The 16,137-nt window shown below is 39.5% G+C and overlaps 1 pseudogene; it reads left to right on the top strand.

The window, feature by feature from the left end:
* The first annotated feature begins 276 nt into the window (after positions 1-276).
* On the top strand, positions 277-2,975 carry LOC116188760 (annotated as a pseudogene).
* The last annotated feature ends 13,162 nt before the right edge of the window (positions 2,976-16,137 follow it).

Here is a 16,137-nt window from a genome sequence, read left to right as displayed (position 1 = left end):
AGGGGCAGATCTGTAAATAAAGAAAAATTTCGCCAGACAACTTGGGCTGCTAGGAAGTGGGCCGAACTGGGCCAAAGGGCTGGACTGGGCCGACGGGATTCGGACTGGGCCGAATGGGCTACTGGGCCGAACGGACTGCTGAACCGAACTGGGCTGGTCTCCGGGCTGGATCGGGCCGAACTGAATGGAATTTGGGCCGAGTGCTACCTGATTTCGATTAAAAAAAAGAAATTATGGAAGTCGGGTATCCGAACGGTCTAAACAGACCCAACTGGGATGGAAACGCCTGGAACGGGAGCTTGCTGGTTTGTGCGGCTCGAGCGGCTGGCCCAGGCTGATGACGATGCTTCGGGCTTCCGAGAGGCGACCAGAGGTGATCAAGGGAGACTCCGATCCGGCGTGTATCTGCTTCGACCCGACAAAGAGAATCAGACCCGGTTAGAAATTCTTTAAAAAAATTTGAAACGAAGCAGAGAGACGATCTGGTCTGCGGTTCCGGTGATTCGGGTGTCGCGATTTCCAATTCCGGGTAGTCGTTGGAGACGGCCTCAAGGTTACCGGTTGACGTGCCCGAAGACGGAGAGTATGGAACGAGTCGAAGAGGGAGGATAAGCCGAGCGAATCCGGGAGTTGTGGGCATGAGAATTATCGGGGAAAAATCCGGGTTCCTTTTAGCCGAGGGCAAGAGCTCCGGGTTTTTCTTTTCTTCGTGCGAGCTGTGGGAGGAGCTGAGGGCGAATTCGAGGGCTGCCGTTTTCTTTTTTTTTTTTCTTCCACAGTCCACCCCCCCCCCCCCCCCCCCCCGATCCGAGAGCGAGAGAGAAAGAGAGCTCTCTTTCCTCCTTTTTTTTGAGTCCCCTTCCCTGCCGCTAGGGTTTCGCCTGAAGAAGAAAAAGGAAAGGGAAAGGAATTCGGGCGAGATTTTCGCCGGAGATCGGCAGATTTGATCCTGAGAAGAAGGAAAGAAAAAAAGAAAAAAAAGGAAGATGAAGAACAGGAAACGGAAGAAGCTGGGGGGTGCGTGGCAGGGAAAGTCAAACTTTGACTTTTCCTTTTTTTTTTTTGAAAATTCAAATTTAACGCGCGTCGAAATTAAAATTCTCTTCTTTGCAATTGGATGTCCAAAAAATGATCCGGGACCGTTCAGAAAAATTTACAGATCAATGTTATGCAATAAAATATTTCTCGACCTTGAGTTTTCTTCTCGGATTTGAAAATTGACGTCGACGCGCGCGAAATTCCAAGACACCCCGTAAAAATATATATTTTTTTAAATTAATGTTAAAAATAGAAAAATGTCACTTTTTCGAAGGCCATGAATGCTCGAGCAATTTACTAGAAATACTTCCCTCATACGAGGTGACAAAGTGACGATTTTGTCCCTTTGGAGCCGGTGGACCGAAATGAGGTGCTGACATACTTCATGTCCCGGAACAAGCTGCTAATATGAAACAATCTGTTGGTGGTCAAGAACTTGAAGGAATTGCACACCAAGCGGCTCGGCTTCTCGAAGAAGAACCATCGGCCAGTCCAGTGGTTTGTCGGGGACGAGGGCTCTGCCAATCCAAACCCTAACCCTAGAGCGGGAACAGGGTATACGTCTAGCAATTGCAGCCACACCTAGGTGATTTGCGAAGGGGTCGAATTTTACAGCAATTTGGACTTTTACGAGGGCAAATTTCACAAGGGGAAGTGCAATGGGAGCGGGGTGTACAACTATTTCGCGAATGGGAGGTATGAAGGGGATTGGGTTGACGGGAAGTATGACGGGTTTGGGATCGAGAGCTGAGCCAGGGGGAGCCGGTACAAGGGCCAGTACCGAGCCGGGTTAAGGCACGGTTATGGGGTTTACCGATTCTACATGGGGGATTCGTATGTGGGAGAATGGTGGAAGGGGCGGAGCTATGGGATGGGTGTTCAGACTTGTGGGGATGGGAACTGCTCTGTCGGGGAGTTCAATTGTGGGGTCAAGCATGGACTTGGTTGTTACCATTTCAGGTGATGAAAGTTGTTAATTTTGAAGGTTTCAATGTTGTCCTTGTTTGGTAATTTATTGGTGATTCTATCTTGATGTTCATGTAACGTGAATGAAGGGAATCAGATCACTGTTTTTGCACTGTTTGGGTGTTGACAGGACACTAAAAATTTTGATCCGTGTCCGAGGTTGCTGTGTTCTGGGCCAATCCAAATTCTCGAACATGGCCCCTATTTCGCAAATTCAGATCATATCTTAGTGTCGTTTTGTTCATCAAAGAAAATTGAATCAACTCTTGCTGCTCGTTGTATGCCTTACTAATTTCGATTGATTTGCTGATAAGTGATTAACAGTCTATGAGCTTTGGCTTGCAGGAATGGAGATAGGTATGCGGGAGAGTATTTTGGGGATAAGATCTACGGTTTGGAATCTACCACTTTGCCAATGATCATTGCTATGAGAGATCGTAGCATGAAGGTTAGAAGCAGGGCGCTGACATGTATAACTTTCGGAGCAGTGAACGAAGATGCGGAGAATGGGACTCCGGGACACTCAAGACCCCTTTACCTGCGTTCTCTTAGTTTGTCCTTCGGAATGCACAATTTATTCCATTTACTTCCTGCATTTCGATTCAGCCTAAAGCGATAGACTTTTTTGGCATTTTGAAAAGTTGTATCCACTCGTCAAAACTACTTAAACTTTGGTGGGGAGATGGTATGAAACAACTGCCTGACATTGTTGATAAATCTAACCTGTTGTAGTGGCATTTACAGACCTGCAATTGCATGGCCTATTCGCTTTGCCTTTTTCTTTGAGTCATGTCATTGTACTGTAGGTAGCAAGAAAGGCTGCAGAGAATGTCATTCACCTTCGGCGGGTGGACAAACAGGTGACCAAGGCAGTCATGGCTGCAAATAGGGCTGCTACCGCCGCGAGAGTTGCTGTTGTGAAAGCCATTCAAAACCGAATGGACGGAAAGTTTTGTGACTTGGACATCTAAGAGATTGTTAGTAAGAACTTCGTTTTAGTCTAAAGATGTAAATTAGATGGCTGCTAAATCTTCATCATCTACTTAAAGATGAGATGTTACCTTGCCGAGCAAAAGCTCCTCAGAGGTCGATAAGAGAGTTCGCCTTTCTTTTCTCGGTCGGCTTCTGAGCTGTAACTTGTACATAATAAAACTCATGCTAATCAACGGAAAGAAGGAACTTCTTTTCCTCTCCATAAATTCAACTACAATAGACTGCCATGTTCAGGCATCAGCCTCAAAGGTGCACGTTCCGAGTTGGCCTCTAAATCGACAAGAGCTCGAGTCTTCTGATACACCTTTTTCTTTGCTGGATGATACCGAATCATCGATGTTGTCGTGAAATGTGGATGAGAGAGGTCTATAACTAACTGCATAGGTTGAAGCCACAAGCGGTGGTTATGAGTAGCTGTTATTGGTTTTGAGTTGCATGCTAGAGTTGTCTCTTTGTGACATTTTTATGTAACTCAGTATATCGAGTCAAGCGTTGTCATGTGATTATTTTCGCTTTCAAGCATTCGTCGTGACTCGAAGCCTACTTGTTAAAAAGTTTGTCATTCAATTTTCATCATCGGATCGCCTTCCGTACATGGATCTATCAATGAGCCGCATCATTGATCAGCAAAAGGGACTAGACAGAGACTTGAATAAAGAGAAAGATGGAATGGATCTTGGCGCCATGCCAATTCTCTTTATGGGTCCCAACATCCATAAAAGAAGATGACAAGAAGATTACTAATAACAATAAAAGGGCTCGACCATTGTTTATTACATGAAATCAAAGTTAATTTTCATCACTGAGAATACAGGTCAATAGTAAATTAAATTCTTATACGAACGAATTTGATTTGTAATATAGGAATTTGAAATTCATCCATATATTCATGTCAGAAATTATGCTTGAACACGATCATTTTTAAGTCAATAGACAGCAGATATACGTGGTCTTATCGGAAATGTCCAAGCTAGTCCTTGTGTAGGTCGTCCAAGTTCCAACACCACTTTCACTCAAAGCACACACAAGGCGACAAAGGAGGAGGATTGAAGATGGCGTGGGAATAGAAAAACATCCAATTTCAAGGGGTAGTTAACGTTAGATTCTGATAATTTTAATTTAATTGAATACAAATCTATATAAAAAATATATATATCTATTTAATTTGATAAGGAGAGGAAGCCATGTGACTTCCCCTCTTGCAGGTAGGCTAATGTTTGGTTTGAATTTGTTATTAGTAACGATGGCACATGATTGGGGATGGTGGTGGGTTCTTTGTCTCTTAAGAGTTCGATTTCTTCGGTTTTTTTTCCTTGTGTTTTGGATTCGATTTGGATCCAAGAGACTCATATTTCCGATTATCACGAACATTTAATTAATGATTATAGTCGATTTAAAATGTGAAAGGAATATCCCTAATACTCATAAGTTGCAGTGATATGATTAGGACATCGATATCCCTGATAGTGATAGGGATATCCGAGAAAGATACTGGGCCGAGATCGAGGTTCTAATTTATGACGAGTACAATGACGCATATAAGGATAACAAAGGCATCCAAAAACTTGCAAGCCATAGTAATTAGGACTATGACCATGAAGAACCTCAAAGGGTGATATGAAATTAAGGGATCTTGTAGGTAACCTATTGATAAGGTATATGGCTATTTCAAAAGCATAATCCCAAAATTTCGAAGTAAAAGAAGCATAAGACAATAAGGTGAGACCCCTGTCAATAATATGACGATGTTTGCACTCGGCTAAACCATTCTATTGAGGAACATGGGAACAGGAGATGCGATGAAAGATGCCGTGGTTCTGCAGTTCAGATTGAAAATCTGCAGAGAGAAATTCCTGAGCACCATCCAATTGAAGATATGTACTGTAATGCATAAACAGATTCTCTATTTGAACACAAAAGGCACGAAATACACGAAGAACATCAGATCGTGACTTTAGAACATAAAACCACAAAAATTTACTATAATCATTAAAGAAATGAATATGGTAATGATGACCAATGTGAGAAGTAATCGATGCAGGTCAGAAAATATCAATATGAACAAGCTCAAACAAAGATGAACTCGTATGGAGAGAAAAATGATGATATATTATGTTTCCTTGTTGGCAAGCAGAACATAAAATAACCAACATGATCTTTATTGAGTGAATGAGAAGAACGACGAACAATCGGATAAGAGGAGTGTCCTAGACGCTGATGCCATAAGACACTAAATCTAGATGAGGAAAGATGAGCTTAAGGACCGACAGTGCCCTTGCCTCCTAGGTGAAAATAGTAGAGACCATCCTTAACTGGGCCACGCATAAGTTTCTAGTGCGTATGACGATCCTAAATGAAATAATCTGGGTGAATCTCAAACAAATATTATCTTCAGCAAATTTGGATACATATATTAGATTTTGGAAATATTAGGAGCATAGAGTATGTGATTAAAATGTAAAGGTCGCAAAGAAAGTTTAATGGTAGAAGAACCATAAGCTAAAATCGAAAGAGATTTATCATCACCCACAAAAAGATAGTTCAAACTCAGATTTTTTCTCGGATACTGAGATTAGACAAGTGTGAGATCACATGATGTATAGCTCCCGAGTTCATGTACTAGTCTAGATCATAAAGTGTCTGAGAAGAACCATAGGTCATATGAGCTTGGCCCCCTAAAAACTAATTAAACTGGCAAAATGGTGCGGTGTGGCCGCTTCGATTGCAGGTCTGACAAACGACATATCAACTGGACCGAAAATGCTGCACTAGGCTGAACTGTTGATCAGGCCCCAAGAGAAAATTGGCTGCGGGAAGCAAAGAACATTGGACTGGGCCGACTGAATTGAGGCCTAAAACTGGTCGGTCCGCTGAAAAGATGCCCAAAGTTTGTCGAGCCAACACGTGAATCTCTACCGGATAGACCTGACCCAGATTGACATAACCCAAACCCGAGATGTTGCCCTCTCCACCCGACTCTATTCCCCTTTCCTCCCTTATTCTTACCCTTGTTATGACCACGATGCCCATTCTTGTCATCGGAGTAATGAACTTCGATTGGGTCAGCGCCAAGGATTTTGGAGAGAAGTGAGAGAAGGTGAATGGGGTGCTTGAGCTCCATGGGTGGCAGCATAAAGGCGACATTCTTCATGTCCGACAAGGAGAGACTGAAGTTTGTCTGTGCTTATGGTGAGCATGAGCTCGAATTGAGCAAGAACTATTAGGTCCAAGGTTATCAATTGATCGATGGTCGTGGAATCATGAATCATAAGATTCTATTTGTAATTAAAAAAACAACACACACACACACACATATATATATATGTATTATACTTTCCTTAGCAGTCCAGAGCAGAAAAGATCAATCATTGTTCATTCAAATAAAGACCAAAAACCAACAAACCAATAAGAAGTCATAAAAGCACGAGATATTGTTATAAATTATCGAAAATCACAATTCATAACTTAAACTCAAACTCCCGAAATAGAAATAAAAAGTTAACAACATAAATTATAACATAGGATAAACAAACAGATCTAATCTCAACCAAATCTTCATCGTCAACTCCAACATCTTCATCATACAAAGTATCAAACCCATCTTCTTCAGGAAGCTCCAAGTCATCAACCGTGAATGCTCTCATGTTCGCATATTCTCTACATCTTCATCGCCAATTTGAATAACTCCACCTTCTTCATCACCATTATCCCCGACGACCAAGAGCACACAAGTTACAGTTATGTCTTGAGGTTGCAGTATTCTCTGTCTCCTCTTTAGCAATTCATTCATCATTGGAAGAAATGTCCTATACTTGAATATCAACTTGTTTCCTGATCTTCTTATTTTTCAATTTCAAATTGTACATCACAAATACTAAATTATTCATTTTCTTTTGATGCAGTCGATTTCTTCTCTTTGTGTGTACCTAAGCAAAACAATTAGTAGATATATTAAAATGAATTATGGTAACACACGGTAAAAACAAGAATCCATAGAATACCATTTCAAAAGCACTCCAATTACGCTCAAATCTCGAACAACTACAAGTCAAACCCAATATCCTCATATTGAATCTTTGCAACTCTGAGGTATCCGCACCATTTGACTTCTACTAATCTACCGATGTCTTCTTGAACCTCACAGACTTTGTAGATGAAAATCCAAATAGCCATATTTTATATTTGAATTCTTCTAGCTGTAAATCAATCTTATCACTCTCTTCATAATTTAGCATCCTATTCATAACCTTATATAATTCACACATGACTTCTATATCAGCTCTAAAATCAAAAGAGAAATGTAACTGAGGATTCAAGTAATAAGTAGCAGCATGTATAGTCCTATGAAGTTGAATCTCCTATCTCTCATCAATAACCTTCCAAATAGAATCATAGCCAAAAGCATGAAACAAGCCATTATTAGATACTTACAAATTTCAAATATAATTAAATATTAAATATATAGTAGTTTATAAATAAGTTTACCTTTTCCGATCATCCTTGAAGTTTGCTTTGATTTTCTGCTTAGCTTTCTCCATCTGATTATAAATAAAGCACATCGCGGGCTTTTCATCCGAATCCGCCATGCGGAGCACCTTAATGAGATCATGTGCAGTATTCAAATATATATTAACATTATTCCAAAATCAGCTATCTATAACAGCACGTTCTGCATACTTTTCACCTTTTAACTTCGCAAATCGACTCCCCTTCCATTACTTGGATACAAACATAATCCTTAGAGCGTTTTTATTGTTGAAGAGGCATTCCAAAGTCAAATAAGCAGTAGCAAAACAAGTCACAGCCAGTTTAATCAAATCTCCGCCCTTGGTGAAATGCTTCAACATTGTGATAAGAAGTTTTCTCGAGTAAATGAATGCCGTGATCTTTCTACCTTTTATTATCGTCAGCTCATGTACCTTCATCTTTTTCTCCAAATCCCCCAGCATAAGATTTATGCAATGAGCCGCACAAGGAGTCCAAAATAACTTCTTCATTTTCTCCATTAACATCTCACTTACCGCCCTGTAATTAGTAATATTATCCGTGACAATTTGAACTACATTCTCTTCTCTAACTTGCTCCATTATATCATCTATCATCTCAAACACTTTATTTGCAGTCTTGGAGATGTCTGATGTGTAAATGGAAGTCAAAAAAATTATTCCCTTGGGGCTATTCACTAAGAAACTGCATATGGAGCTTCTCTTCTTATTAGTCCAATCATCTGACATTGTACAATATCTCGACTTTCTCCACCCAACTTTATGCTCCTAAAGCAATGGCATAATATTATAAACTTCTTTTCTCAAATATTTATCTCTAATCTCGTGATAAGATGGAGGTTTCAATCCAATGCCATACTTCCTAATTAAATAACACATCTTTTCAAACTCAGTATTCTTCACACAATTAAATGAAATTGCACTTGTATAGAAAAAATGAGTAATCCGCATGCACACATTTTCTATCAAATATTTCTTCACCATCTGATTAATGTTGATGCTTTTGCTTGCTTTGAATATTCAAATTTATTAAATAAACTAGAAATTTCAGTTGTTTCCTTTTACTTCCTATTTACACCAGCCCTTGCATCTTCATTATCATTATCAAGGTCTACAATATCATCATCTTCCAATCCACAACTACTAGCTTTTTTTTTTCTTTCATTGCAAAATCCTCTAAACGCATACTAGTCGTGAGCATATTATTCTTCACATCATCAGGAGCAGTAGGACAAGGTGCGTTAATCTTGATACATCCCAAGTGATACTTTAATCTATAGGTACTTCTAGAAACTATCTTGTCACAATATTTATAGTTAATCTTTAACATCTCTCCAGAAAACTTCATAACCGTGTGCCCATGCTGGATCATCTCTAACTCTACTTGCATTTTTTTTTTTTCAGATTTGGCCACTACTCCTGTATTACTAGGCAATGCACTACCAGATCCACTTGCAGCACTCACTCAATAAATCAAACCAAATTTAACTCAACTTAGTAGCAGTACGAGCATTCAGCATCGCACAACACAATCATTCAGCAGTTCAAACTTCAAACAAGCATTTAGTAGCAAACAAAGAAGACATAGGTTTAGTTCTGTTGGGAATTGGTGTATGCCCTAGAGGCAATCTATCATCAGTTCTGTAATATGATATCTATTTCATTATAATACGAGGCATTTCTGTTATTGTGTAGATTGCGCTAAATATGATTTTACACAATAATGTCCTTGGAATAGTATGTTCAATAGGCATCAAGTGTGACTTGATTGTGAGATCCTATAATTACCGAACATTATTCCTAAATGTCCATAGTCAAAGTATTATCGTTAATTAGGATAACGATAATACGGTTAAACTAGTGTGGGTGTTGATTGATGATCAAGTCTCATAGGTCATGGATATGGAGATATCAAATCACACCACATGTATACATTAAGAGTAATGTGTATTGGACTGATCCGCCATGAGATTGCTACATGGGTTATTACGCGATTGTCATTAGCATATCTCAAAGTGACTATAGTGTAATGGTCCTTTGACTTGAGGTCACCATGGATTTCTACGTGTAATGTCGTATATTTTGATACTGTCAAACGCCACCGTAACAGGCTGGTTATAAAGATAGTTATTAGGTATGCCACAAAGCATGAAAAAGAATGTGAGTGACCAAGATAGGATTTGTCCCTCCTACGAAACGGGAGCGATATCTCACGGCCACTTGGTGGTTAAGTCTAAAAGTGTATGCATACCCAAATGAGTCGATATAATGATATCGAGCTCATTTGTTCTGATAGACTTACCCGGTAAACCAAGAAAGAGAGATATTGAGCCATACAAGGATGTCATCGACCATGCCTTGGGCTCAATAGAGATATAGAGGACAATGGATTATATTACACGGTAATATAGGTCACGAGGTTCGTCGAGAAATTGACTTTCCAATTACTTGAGTAACAGTGATGCATTGTTAGATGTCGTTCACTGTTTGTAATATTGAAATAGAGATTTCGATATTACTGTCAACGTAATTGGGAACCTATAGGGTCACACACGACGATTAAATCGATGGGATATTTTGAAACAATAAAATCGTCTAATAGAGATTAGATGATTTATGGTGCGACTAATTAATCGGATATTTAATGAGATTAAATTTGTCGATTAATTAGACTCGATTTATTAGATTAAATTGACCAATCTGATGCACGATTAATACGGTGACACATTGGCCAATAGTTCAATGTCACCTAGACTTACACATGTCACTTGGAGCCTTGATTTTCCTTATCCCACATCGGTCATGGGAAAAGAATTTGCCTCCACATTTGCTTATAAAAGCAGTAGAAGGGGATGGATTCAAATATGTGTATGTATGCTTATATATCTATATATATATATATATATATGAGACAATGTATGCATATATAAGTGTACGCATATAATTGTAGGAACAGTTAAAGTTGAATTGTTCAACTTTAATTAATCCTACTAGTTTAATAAATTTCGAGTGTCACATCGATGTTTCTTTCGAGTATTGGCCGCTAGCACCGCCGATCTCGAAAACTCGTCGACAAAGTCGGTGTGGATACCAGTAGAGGCGTTACGCGTGGGACGCTCGGTCGACAACTTTAAATATTCCAGGTACGCTTTTATTTACTCTTATTCTTCTAGTAGGTCTTGGAATTAGTTTCACGGGTATGAAATTTTGAATTTTTGTTCCTTTTTCGCTTCCGTTAGCCCCGTGGAACTAGCAAGTTCAACATACCAAACTCAGCTTGTTAGTTCTCAGCCATGTAGGATTAGGATTGATGGTAAAAAAATGGATTAATCATGTTATTTGGCTTCAGAAAATGAAATGTATGAATCTGTGGTGTTCTTAAAATCTCGGCCATTAGAAGATTTTGGTATAAAAAAATTGAAGCAGAGCAGTACCTCTGTGATGGTTTATTAGTCTCGGCTAATTGCCAGTCAGAGAAAGTAGAGTAGAGCAGTAGTTTCTAGCTTGGGCAGTCGGAGAAAGCATGAAGATGAGCACTTGGGCTAGAGAAAGCTCGAAGACGCAGAGTAGCAACTCGGGTAAGAGGAAGCTCGAAGAAGCAAAGCAAAAAGAACCGGAGCAATACCTCTGTCAGCCTCGGACAGCAGCTCGAGTGGAGATTTGAACAGAAACAGCAACAACAAGAAGCAAAGCAATCGGAGGGAGAAACAAAGTAAGATGAATTGGAGTAGTACCTCTGTTAGCCTCGGACAGCAGCTTGGGCAGCAGCTCGAGCGGAGAGCAGAACTGAGCAACAACAAGAAGCAAATCAATCGGAGGGAGAAGCAAAGCAATAGGAGAATAAGCAAGTTGGGGGCAACAAATTGCAAAGTAATAAGAGAAGAAGCAGCTTAGGGCAACGATAGAATTGAACTCTAAAGCACAAAGTTGACATATTGAAGAAGAAGAGGAAAAAAAAGGGTTGGGCTACTCTATGGGCTAAGCTTCAGCCCGACTTTGGTCTAGACACAGAGGGTTGGGCTGCTCAATGGGCTGGCTTCGACCCGACTTTGGTTGGAGATAGAATCCCAAATTCGGCCTGATTCTATGACTCCACGAGTTTCCTCCCGATTCAGCCACGATCCTACCATTATGATCCCAGCCATGGAATCGAAATGGCTAGTCACCCCTTGAATCGTATAATCATACGATTCTACGAGTTAAATCATGATTCTAACAACCATGATCGGCTCCCATTCATGACCAAGCCCAGTGTGAATACGCCGATTAATCTCGGTCGTGATCTTTGGTTTCCCGATCTGAGCATAGCTAAGGGCGTGTTCCTTCACAAAGTTGATAAAAGTGGCCAACAATTGAGAGCCCTTCTTCAAATCACGCCATCGCAGATCAATGAGGTCTTCTTGTGCGGTTGTCTAATTGACGAAGGTATTAGCCAGAGATTCCCAGGCCTCGTGAGACGTCTTGGTAGTGAGTATGGTGACCTCGATTGCCTCGGTGATAGCAAGCATCCCACAGGTGAGGGCAAAATTTTCTATAGACTCCCATCTCAAATAGTCGGGATTGGGTGCTTCAATGCCATTGGATCTAACGATGGTCTTGCTTGGGGCGATGGCCTGACCTTCAACGTGATCCAACAAGCCATAAGTAGCAAGCAAGCAAAGGTGTCATTATACCTTTCCAATACAGGTATTTTTTTCCATCGAGTTTGATAGAAATTGTCGGAATAGTTGAAGGAGTTTGAATGATGAGGGATAGGGATGAAGAGGGAATGAGTGATGAGGATGAGGAAGAGGTGAGTGAGGATGTAGTGTCAACCATGATCACTAATCAGAGGATAAAGAGGAGAATGAGCGTAAGCAAGTGAGCCAAATAGGAGTTATATGTCTCGGGCTCTGATACCATAAAGATCAGGACAATAGAATAGCTGAAGCATCACTTGACTGTGTAAGGTGATACATATTGTATTATATAGGAACTGTACATAGATGTAGAAACGGAAAAACATCAACTACTATCTATACATCCCTAAAGTGTGATAACTATATATGGAAAGCTAAGATCTCATATAATTTACCCTATATTCTCTGTTAAATACAAATAGATAAGTTATTTTAACACTTTTTTCTGTTGAATTCTAGGCCTTTTTTTTTTGCCCCAATAATCTTTACTCCTTGCTCGGATCCTCTTCATTCTTAATTTGATAGAACTTTTGATTAGTCCACAGACATGGCGGCCATGAGTTTGTTTGTTTTTTTTAATCAAGGGGGCTAGGTGTCATTATTGTCACTCTCACGTGGCATAACCATATGGGTCTAAATCCTGCCACAAATGTCTCAAAGCTACACCAATTCACACAAAGGTCTGGGGTCATCATCACCACGACCTTAATGAGAATAGTGGAACACAATCCATCCACAAAGTCTTTAGTTAAAATTATTGTTATTGGAATCGGACCAGACCGGCCGATTCGACCGGTCAGACCAAGAACATACACCATGTCCGGTCCGGTCTGCTTGAAAACCCAAATTGCATATTTGACCGTCGGACCCATTGAACTGGTTGGTTTGAGCAAAATCTCTTTGAACCGATCGGTTCTGAATTTGCTGTTTGTGTTTAAAAATGTTCAAAATTATTATGCTTGACGTAGGATTCAACCTCCTGACCTCTCACTAGCTACCTCTACACCACTCACTAACCACACTAGCCATGCTTCTCATTTGGTTTATGTCCTATTTAAAACATTTATATTATTGAATAACCGTGTAATTTTTTTGAATTGATGAATGTTATAAATCGATTTTCTTAATAATATAACTAAAATTTATATTTTAATTAAACGTGCGGTCCGACCCATCGAACCCTCGATTGGACCCGTAAACCCATGAATCCATATTCCTTCCGGTTCAACGTCCGGTCCGATTCTGATAACACTGATTATAATACTACAACAATAAGTGAGTTTGACAACAAATATATAAGGCTGCATGTAAATTACAGAAATAAGTGTGAAATCTATGCAACATGAATAATGTCATTGATAATTGACAATTTATTTTGTTGCTAATGCTATGTATCGGACCATGACAATCTTGATTGAAATGGAAACCACGATATCAATGGAAACCCCGCTATTGACAAATTCGCTGGGTTTACTTGTTTCTTGGGCTTACGAAATGGGAAACAAGCACTCCCTTGATGTGTTCTATGGCAAAGTCAATCTTCGGTATTAAGGACATAAGATTTCTTCACGGTCAGAAGGATGAGATTATTATTTGGAAGATGTTGGGAATTGGTTGGTCACCTAATGGAGTCGTCTCTTTTGAATTTCTTAGCTCTTAGGAGGAAATATTACACAAACAAAATTCCAATAAATTGATCTATCTTCCTTCCCGAGTCTCTCCATATCCAGAAGGGAAAAAAAACCAAAAATCTAATATAAATTGATTTAAACGGTTCGGTCTTTGGTCTCCTTAACTAAGTTCTCGAGTTCAAATATTGTAAATGGGAAAATTTTATGCCGTGAGAGCTTTACCCCCTTAGTGGACTAAACCGAATCGAATGGCCAATTAGTCATGATCTGTTAAGCTTCCTGATATCATGATACACATCGAAAAAAAGAAAAAAAAATTAAAGGAAAAAGATAAATGGGAATTCTTATGACAGTTTGGTTGGGTTACAATGCGTCATTAGCCCGACAAGAGATAGGAAGAGGAGAAATTAAAGAGTATAGGATATATTCCGAGCGCAGAATATCTCATCATCAATAAGAAAACGAATGCTGTTGTTGAATCCCTTGTCTCTCTCATGACCATCTTTTGCAAAATATACGTGAGAATCTAATTTAATAGCATTGTGTTGGAATTGATTACCCTAAAAAAAAATATCAAGCAAGAATCTCGACATATATTTTTTCTGGTACACATGAAGATAATTTTCCTTATGTATATTATTTGAAAATAACATAGAATGCTTTGCATTATCACAAGTAATAATGGATGTTTGACTTTGTAATTCGAATTTCTTGACATACAGCAAATATTCAAGAGAGTTTTTATTTCCAACGGGCATGGATGATGTAGGCTCTTATGTCAGAGGCATTGTGTTTAATTGTTTACGTCAAAATCGTACGGCAACCTAATCAGCAATACGTGAGAGATTCAGGCATATGATGAAGTAGTTCCAAGATATGAGAAGTGCCACAAGCCGGCCCCCATCGATTCAAAGCATGTACCACGGCCTAAATGTCCGCGAGATTGATTGGTGGCTAGGGTTAACTTCAAGTAATAATTCGCTCCTCAAATGATAACGGCTCAGGGATTTAGCCGTTTGAGTTCTTTACCAACTTCCTACACACGAACACTAACTCGAGTCTGAAAACGAATAAGCGGCTACTCGGCCTGCCCAATCAATATTCGGCCAGCTACTCAACCTCAGAAAGCCAAACCGAAAACCGGTCAAGTTCACCCATACAAGTGAACTCGAACTTAAGTAGACTTTGGCAAGTGATGCCGAAGGATAATAAAGTCCTGTCTTGATGCTTGGAAGCTCCAAAGACAATGATAATTTCGATTTGCAGGGAATCCGTTGAAGGATAAACGAACGGGAATTGAAAACGTGTGGAAAAATAAGGTACAATAAACAAAAGTGGGGGTAAGGTAAAACACGGCAAAGTAAAGTGCGATAAACGAAAGATGTAATGAAAGTACGAATTTGATTGATTGATGTGCGAAACCTAATAACAGGCAAGACGACACGTATATATAGGCAATATAATGAAACCCTTAAAAACATATTATAATAAAATACGCCACAATATACGATATGGAGATAAAATCCAAATAGGAAACTAACTCCTAGCCTACCTAAAAATAAGATATATAGAAAATGGAAAAGATATCCTACTCATATGTCACGAGATTAGACGAGATATTGCATGACTAATTGCATGCTTGATATTTAAGATTGCTCGGCTGTCAAAGAAAAATAATTCCTCTGTCGCCGTTGTTGATTCATGCCCATATACATGTGTCTATGCATATAATTTCCATCATGGGCTCACCTTGCCGGGCCCTCTTCAATTGGGCTCCCCATAACTTGGCTTAACACTTGTGCCCAAATCCAACTCGGCCCGTCTTCGTTCCTCCAATCAATCCGACCCGATGTTTTTCCAAAATCCGGGAAAATCATCGAGATACCGTGCACACGTCACGGCTTGACTATTTTCGATGGAATGCGAAAAATAGGTGTAAACATCAACCCATTATATATATGTGGTTGAATGTAGTGGATGATTATGATTTAATCCTTTTTGTTCATGCAGTATGACTGCACATCCTCAGGTCGAATTACAACATGATGCTATAAACGACTAATGTTATTTCCCAAGACGGCGAAGAAAAATAATTCGATAAATAGTTCATTAATGATATCAATTCCATAGAAACCCATCGAGGGACGAAAGAGCTCATCTAAATCTGCAAGTTCATGATAATATATGGATCAGCTGAGTTATCCATGTGATTAAGTAATCAAGTTAGATTTCCATGGTTACTGAAATGCCTGAAAAACTAAAAAGACACCAATTCAATAAGCAGAAAGACGAGGTAAGGATATCCCTGTTTACGTCACTAAGATC

This window comes from Punica granatum, chromosome 8 (genome assembly GCF_007655135.1).
Source record: "Punica granatum isolate Tunisia-2019 chromosome 8, ASM765513v2, whole genome shotgun sequence".
Lineage (NCBI taxonomy): Eukaryota > Viridiplantae > Streptophyta > Magnoliopsida > Myrtales > Lythraceae > Punica > Punica granatum.
Note: the sequence above shows the minus strand (reverse complement) of the source record. Positions and strands in the feature narration are given on the sequence as shown.